Source organism: Belonocnema kinseyi, chromosome 3 (assembly GCF_010883055.1).
Source record: "Belonocnema kinseyi isolate 2016_QV_RU_SX_M_011 chromosome 3, B_treatae_v1, whole genome shotgun sequence".
Taxonomy (NCBI): Eukaryota; Metazoa; Arthropoda; class Insecta; order Hymenoptera; family Cynipidae; genus Belonocnema; species Belonocnema kinseyi.
The window spans coordinates 4,294,120-4,302,381 of NC_046659.1; the positions used below are offsets into that span (position 1 = coordinate 4,294,120).

General features: G+C 34.2%; 1 non-coding gene across 1 annotated transcript; it reads right to left on the bottom strand.

Annotated features, from left to right (window-relative positions):
* Window positions 1–2,433: 2,433 nt before the first annotated feature.
* Trnag-gcc lies at window positions 2,434–2,504 on the bottom strand. The gene has a single exon. It is a non-coding gene; the product is annotated as a tRNA-Gly (tRNA).
* Between the last annotated feature and the right edge of the window lie 5,758 nt (window positions 2,505–8,262).

An 8,262-nucleotide genomic window follows, 5' to 3' on the forward strand; every position in this document is an offset into this window, starting at 1 on the left:
GATGAGATAGTAAATTTGGTTTTCCAAAGCGGCATCAATCTCTGTATGCACCCAACTATTTGCGGATGAACCTTTAAGATTTCCAAAAGACAGATGATAAGTTTATGGGAGGTCGTATCGAAAGCTTTCCGATAATCAATCCAGGCCATCGATAGGTCACGTTGGTAGAATGCTGCATCTTTGCAGACACATCTATCGATGAGCAGGTTCTCCCGATATCCGGCTTCGCCTTTCTTTGAGCCTCGTTGTTCATACATTTCTTGCCACACAGGTTCAATTGCCCGAACAATCCTATCATTTAGGATAGCTGTGACTATCTTATAAAGTGTGTTCAGACAAGTTATTGGCCTGTAATTCTTCGGGTCAGCTAAGTTGCCTATTTTCCGCAGGAGTATTGTGCGCCCTTCCACCAACCACTCTGGAATCGGCTCTTCCGACTTCAAATATGAGATGAAAATACGGTCCAAATGCTGATGGGTTGAAGAAAACTTCTTCACCAGAAGGTTTTGATACAATCTGGTCCCGGTGCGGAATAGTTCTTCATCCCTCTTAATACATTTTTCGCCTCCTCGGTAGTGATGGGTGGGCATTCTTTATCAGGTGTTATGAGGGCAACACATAACTCCTTGAAGCTATTTATATTTTCTGAGTCTTCGTCCAGTCTATACTGAACTTCGTAGACTTCTCTCCACAATACTTCGACCTCCTCTGGTTTGGATGGGTGTTCGACAGTAACTGGAGGGTCTTGGAAGAGTCGAGATGGGTCAGAGAGAAACTGTTGATTTTCCCTGATCCACCTATCTCTCCGCTCTAGACTTCTCTTAGCGTCAGATAGTATCCGTATTCTCTCAACAATATACTGCCTGATGGTCAGCAGCCTTGACTTGTTAAGTGTGTGATAACGGGTCTGGAGTTCGCGCGCGAATTTTTGAACCTTGGCGGTAAAATTCCTGCCAGATGTGATGTAATCAATCACACACTGAATGCGGGACGCGTACTGTCTTGCCCAGTCTATCTTTATGGCAAGTTGAGGCATTCGCCTTTTGGTCTTATGATCAACCGTGGGTTTTGTTTCACGGTTCGCATCGGCCAAAGCTCTCGCTGCATTATACACACAATAATTGATAGCCCAGAGGTCGGATTCTCCAGAAAAATGTCCACGAAGCTCATCATTCATTTCAGCCAGATCTTTAGCCTTGAGAAAAACCTTAGTGTTGATGTTTCTCCGGGTCGTAAAGCATCGCTCTTCATCTATTGGATGCCTGCCCGCGGTTGGTCTTAGTGTCGCCTCTCTCTCTCTGTTGCCGGCTTGTTCTAGCTATGGTAGACTAGGCGTTCCGCTTACATAGCTCCTTTTACGGAGTAGTTCAGCATGGTTTCGCAGACGTTGCTGCGAAAAGTGCAAAGGTGTCGTATGGCGCTTCTATCAACGAGCTCAGGATCTTCAGGGATGCCATTAAGTTTTCCTCACTTCACATAAACCTTGGCGCATTTGTCTAACCCAAATTCCATTCCAATTTCCTTAGTATATCGTTCGACAATCCCCAGAGATAGATGCAGTTGCTCTCTGTTTTTAGCATAGATCTTAAGATCGTCCGTGTAAAATACATGAGTGACCTTGTACTTTCGATCTGCAGTTTTGCCGCACAAGTACCCGTCGGAAACGAAATGTTGCTGCGGAAAGTGCGATAGCTCCGGGTGTTTCTCGCACCACAGAGCATACAGCCGTGCCATGTAACCCCGTTCATGGGCCACACTCGCATCGTAGCACTCTAGCAAGTCGTGATTCAGACGCTCCGTCCATCCAAAGGTCGCGAGATCCCGCCGTTCCATCGCATTGAATCCATTTTCATTGGCTCCCCCAGCTCTAGATTGGTCGGCATTGTTGGCCGACCGATTGTCGGGAGCCCTGCGCGTTCTGTTGTTTTGAACCGCACTTACTACAACTATGTTTGGTGTTGTCATTGTTGTTTCCACGAGAAGCTAAGGAAAGGGGTTCGTCCATCCTTGTAGAGCTCCGCATGCAAGGATAAGGCTGCGTACTCTGAGAGGTCGCCCGTTATCCCAGAGTCACCGTTCTAGACACCTCACCCAGGTGCCATTCAGCTTTCGGCACGCTTTTCACACCTCCGCTTGGGGGTTAATTCCTTCGGGACCACCCCTGGACAGTTGTCCGCGACTGCCTATTTATTTTTGTAACCATATTCAGCAGAAACCCTTGGTACAGGGACCCTCTATCCGCAACCCGAGGACGCGTTCGGTGGCTTTGTCATAAGCCCTTCGGTTTGATTCTGGGAGGAATCAAAACCGAACCGAAGAAAGGTCAATGACACACCTAGGGCAGGGACTGTTGATTTCAATCGAAGTAGAGTAACATATTTATGGTTCAAACATATCATCGTAACTTTTTTCCCAGGTACTTCGGACCCCTGGTGCATCGGCCGGGAAACGAACCCGGGCCGCCCGCGTGGCAGGCGAGCATTCTACCACTGAACCACCGATATATATGCAAAAATAAGAATCACTATTACTAATTATTTAAAAAAAGAAAAAGTCATAAAAATATGTAGTTTAATAGGAATAAAATTTAATTTCAAGATAAATTTTGAAAGCAGTTCGAACTTCATATTTCTATGATTTATTTTGCTGATATTATTGATTTTATTATTTGTTCTAGTTAAAAAAAAATATTTATTGTTAAAATTATTAACGTAGCTAATGAAAAAATTATTTAAAACATATGCATGATCAGAAGAATTAATAAAAAATATATCACTTATATCCAATATAAATATAATAATAATTAAAATATGTAAGACTACAACTTGAGTTCCAAAGTAAAGAATCTTCGTACCTTTAAAATCTTAACAATTTCAAGTTTTGAAGGAAATATTTTTAAATAGTAATATTGATTTGAATTAAAATGTTTTGAGGGAATAATTTGGTGAAAAGTCATTGACAAGACTGATAAATGAGAAAATGGATATAATATTATTCAATATAATGTATATGTTTATTTAAATAGAACCGAACGTCATGTATACATTTATGCAGTTCAATCATTTATTTATTGCTTAATCTTAAAAGCTTTTTTCTCGCTGCATACAAACCCTTATAATTTTATTTAAAAAATTAGATTTAAAGGAGATTTCGAATTAAATTGTTAATTATATGATTGCAAACCTTATTTCTAAAATAAAAAGACTATAAGCTATTAAACTCTATAAATAAACGTACTGTACTCATGACGCACAATTCGAGGAAATGCACTTTTGTCAGTCAAAAATGTTCAGAGCCTTCAATTTTTTGCGATTTTGAATTTTTTGTTTTATATTAAAGATTATTAAATTCTGTAGATCTTAACTTTACGAACTTTTGTCTCCTCCCTTTTTTTATTAATAATTTTTCCACTCAAAGCATGGAAAAAACAAATTTTTTTATATAACAATTTTTTACGCTTTAATAACTGATCAGGAGAACTTTATATTGTCTCAAATATATGTTTAGAAACTCGTAGAATACAAATAATATGCTTATTAATCCATTTATTTATTATAAACCAATTTTATGAACAAATTGACCAATAATCTTATTATCGGTAAAAAAAATCTTTGGCTAAAAATGCTTCACATTAATGTAGGAATGACATTTAATAACAAAAATGCTTTAAAAGTTTATAATAACCACTGTGATAAACAATTTTTGTGGCAAAATATTAGAATTTGAGATTTTTCAAATTATAATTTTCTTTAATGGCCAGAACGACTTCACGTAATCCTTAAAATAATAAATATTTAATAATATTTGATAAAATATAACAATTTAAATTTTTGTAAACAAATTAGATAAAGAAGTTCAAAATTTTGGTCTTTTCGCATAGAAATTTTTTTCTGCACTGAAAATGTTTTAAACTGTTGGACGAATGATTGCTAATCACAAAAATATTTGAGAAGTTAACAATAACCATTGTTATAAATAATTCTTGTGACAAAATATTCAAAGGTAAGGTTTTAAAAAAATTTTTTTTGTTTAGTTGCTACATAAATAATTTCTAAATGTTGGCAGTTTCACTTGGAAAAAGTCGGGGTTTCAATATTAATAGATTGAAAATGAATCATAGCACTGCTTGCTTCACTAGCAGTGACTAGCAGTCATTCCTCCAGTAATTTACAACATTTCCAGTGCAAACAAAAAATGTCCATGCCATAGGGCCAAAATTTCCAATCTGTTTATCTGCTTTGTTTAGAAAAATTTAAATTGTTATATTTTATCTAATATTATTAAATATATATTATTTTAAGGAATACCTGAAGTCGTTCTGGCCATTGAAGGAAATTATAATTTCAAAAATCTCAAATTCTAATATTTTGCCAAAATAATTGTTTAAAACAGTGGTTATTATAAACTCTTAAATTATTTTTGTTATTAAATGTCATTCGTATGATAATGTGAAGCATTTTTAGCAAAAACAAAAAAATGTTGACCGATAATAAGACTATTTGTATATATGATGTACGGTTCAATTTAAATAAAGATATACATTATATTAAATAATATTAAATCCATTTTCCCATTTATCAGACTTGTCATTGACTTTTTACCAAATAATTCCCTCCAAACATTTTAATTAAAATTACCATTACTTTTTAAAAATATTTCCTTCAAAACTCGAAATTGTTAAGATTTTAAAGGTACGAAGATTCTTCACTTTGCAACTGAAGTTGTAGTCTTACATATTTCAATTATTATTATATTTATATTGGATATAAGTGATATATTTGTTATTACTTCTTATAATCATGTATGTTTTTTAAAATAATTTTCTCATTGAGGAATTAAATATTGTTAATTTTTTCATTAGACCCGTTAATAATTTTAACAATAAATAATTTTTTTAAATAGAAAAAATAATCAAATCAATAATATTAGTAAAATAAATCATAGAAATATGAAGTTCGAACTGCTTTCAAAATGTATTTCAAAATTAAATTTTATTCATATTAAACTACATACTTTTATGACTTTTTCTATTTTTAAATAATTAGTAATAGTTACTCTTATTTTTTCAAATATATTTTTCGTTTATTTGCAAACAGCATAAGTTTTTACTTATTTTTGCTTTTTCTTAATGCATTTCAATGAAAAAGTCAGACCTACTTTTTTGTGGCGCCATCTGTTGGAATTAGTTTGACTGACATTTCCCCTCCGGATCGTAAGAAAACTACTACTACATACACATGCACGGACGAGGCAGGGGGCTGCGCGTGACTAACTAACCCTAACGAGAGTCGACACAGCCTGGTACTGTGCACGAAGGAATAATAAGGAGACCTAACTCCGTTCCCCCACTTGGCAATAGAAACATTACCGTAAGTTATACGCACATTACAAGAACATCTTAGATTTGAGTGCGCAGGTGCGCAGTTGTCCTTTTCCTATACATGGAAAAGTGTGCGAGTGAGAAAGATTGTCAAATTGACGTAAGTTGAGAGGTTCTGTTTGTTTGTTTTGATGCAAGTGTCAGAAATGTGTTCTAAGCCATGAGGTGTCAAGTTCCGGGTTGTGGACGAAGTTACACGTCGAAGAAGGCAAATACACTTCGTTTTTTTAAAGCCTTCATGGTAAGTACAATAAACGTCTAATATATTTTATTGTTTTACCTGTCATTTAATTTTAATAGAAATGATTTAGAAATTTAACCTTTATTTTTTGATCTTATTTTTCTATATAAAGCAGACGCAGTTGCAAATGTGGCAAGAAATTTTAATTCGTTACGGTGTAAATGATTTTACTGAAAATCACGCAATGTGTATCTTTTGTATGATGATTAAAAAAAGAACACAACCTCTAACTTACGTCAATTTGACAAACTTTTTCACTCGTACACTTTTCCATGCATAGGAAGAGGACAACTGCGCACTCAAATCTAAGATCTTCATGTAATGTGCGTATCACTTACGGTAATGTTTCTATTGTCAGTTTCAGATGGCTTCCCACTGACAGTTGGGTCTCCTTCGTGTTACTGTGGTCGAGGCAGGGGGCTGATCATGGAAAATAGACATAAGGAGACCAAACTAGTGGAACTGAAACTAAACACTTTTCTGTTGCTAGAAGTACGCACACACGCATGTGCAAAATCACACTTACGTATAGTTCACAACTTCCCGAGCGTGGCGTGCCAGCCGTTAAAAAAAATATAGCTGCCGATGTGAACGCGAGTCAAATGTAAATAAATAATGGTTGAACAATTAAAAGTTTGTGAATAAGGGCAAGGATGTTAAAATTAAAAATCGCTATATAAAAGCGAAAGTTTCCAATAAGTGTGGTTTCAAGTGCATAGTGTACAAGACTTTCAGAGTGGTGTAAGTTGTATGTTTATTGTTATATTATCATCAGAGAAGATATTAGATTTGTATATAATTTGGCACCCCCAGTTTTTATCAAATGTCCAAGTTTTGAGACCCCCTGAAACCGAAAAACAGGATTTTGCTAATGTGTCTGTGTGTATGTTTGACTATATGTCTGTCTGTGAACAACATAACTTTTGAAACAATTAATCTATCAGATTGTCCTTTGGTACACTCGTTTAGTGTCCTGAACTAAAAGTCAAGTTTGTTAGCCAGCCATTTTGGAACAAAATTCAAAAAGCGGGCACATTTTGAATATTTTTGAGACCACTTTTTTCAAAATTGAAAAATTCTTTGTACGGCTCTTCATATTATTCAAAAAGTCGAACAATTTATCCTTATGACTTTTTTCAAAAAATCCAAAATTACCAAAGTTAAAGCATTTACAAAATTCAAAAAAACGCACGAAAATTAACATTTTATGCCAAGTAACGCACGATATAAAAAAAGTCAGAGGAAGAAAAATATTGCTTTTTGAATGCCCTACAAGATTATCATAACACCTTTTTGAATTTTCTTGAAAAATCAACTATTCAAATATCGACAGCATAAAAAATGATGGAAAATCAAAAAATTACATTTTTCGGTCAAACTATGCAAAATACGGTAAAAGATGAAAAGACGAGAATTGTGCATTTAAAAAAGATCTCCAAATTTGTTTTCAACCACTTTTTGATAGGATGCGTAGTTTTGGCTTCAACCATGAAAAACATCATTAACAGTAAAAAATAAAAAAATCTGCCCGCTGCGTCGGCACTACGATTACGGCATTACGATTGAAACTAAATAGAGAAGTATCAGGAAATTTTTCATGACAAATAAATCACTTTTACATTCCCATCAGAGAAGGTATGAGATTTGTGTAAAATTTGACCCCCCCCCTCCCAGTTTTTGTCAAAAGGTCCACGTTTTGAGACCCCCTGAATCTGGAAAAAAGGTTTTTACGAATAGGTCTGTCTGTATGTCTGGCTGTCTGTGAGCACGATGACTTTCAAAAAAAAAACATTCTATGAGGTTGACCTTTGGTACACTCTTTTAGTGTCCTAAGCCTAGTTCGTTAGTCAGCCATTTGGGATAAAAATTCTAAAAGTAAGCGAATTTTGAAAATTTTTGAGACCACATTTTTTCGCGTTTCAAAAATTCGCTGTATATTTGTTCATAGTACTTGAAAAGAAAAATGTTAATTTTCGATAGCCCTACAATATTATCATAACAACTTTCTGAATTTTTTCAAAAAATTGAAAATTCTAATTTTTATCGAACAAAAAATGAACAAAAATTGCATTTTGATGTCAAACTATGCGAGATAGGAAAAAAAAGATAAGACAAACATTGTGCACCCAAAAAATATCTACAAATTTGTTATTAATCTCTTTTTTATAGGACCCATAGTTTTTGTTTTATTTATAAAAAGACAGTGAAAATACAAAACTTACATTTTTCGACACACGACACAAGCTAAGAAAAAAATTAATAGATAACATTTTTTACCGAAAGTAGAGCAAAAAAATTGTTTTAAATGGTTTTCTTACATTCCCATCAGAGAAGGTACTTAAAAAGTCGAACAATTTATCTAATGACTTTTTTTATAAAATAAAAAATTACGAGAGTTATAGCATTTACAAAATTCCAAAAAACACACGAAAACGAACCTTTTAAGCCAATTCACGGACGATGTAAAAAATGGCAAGAAAAGATAAAGTTTGATTTCCAACTGCCCTAGGAGATTATCATAACAACTTTTTGAATTTTCTTGATGAATCAAAAAATAAATGTTGACGGCATAAAAAATAATGGAAAATCCAAAAGTTACATTTTTTTATGCAACATTTTCACAGTATTTCAAATATTCTCA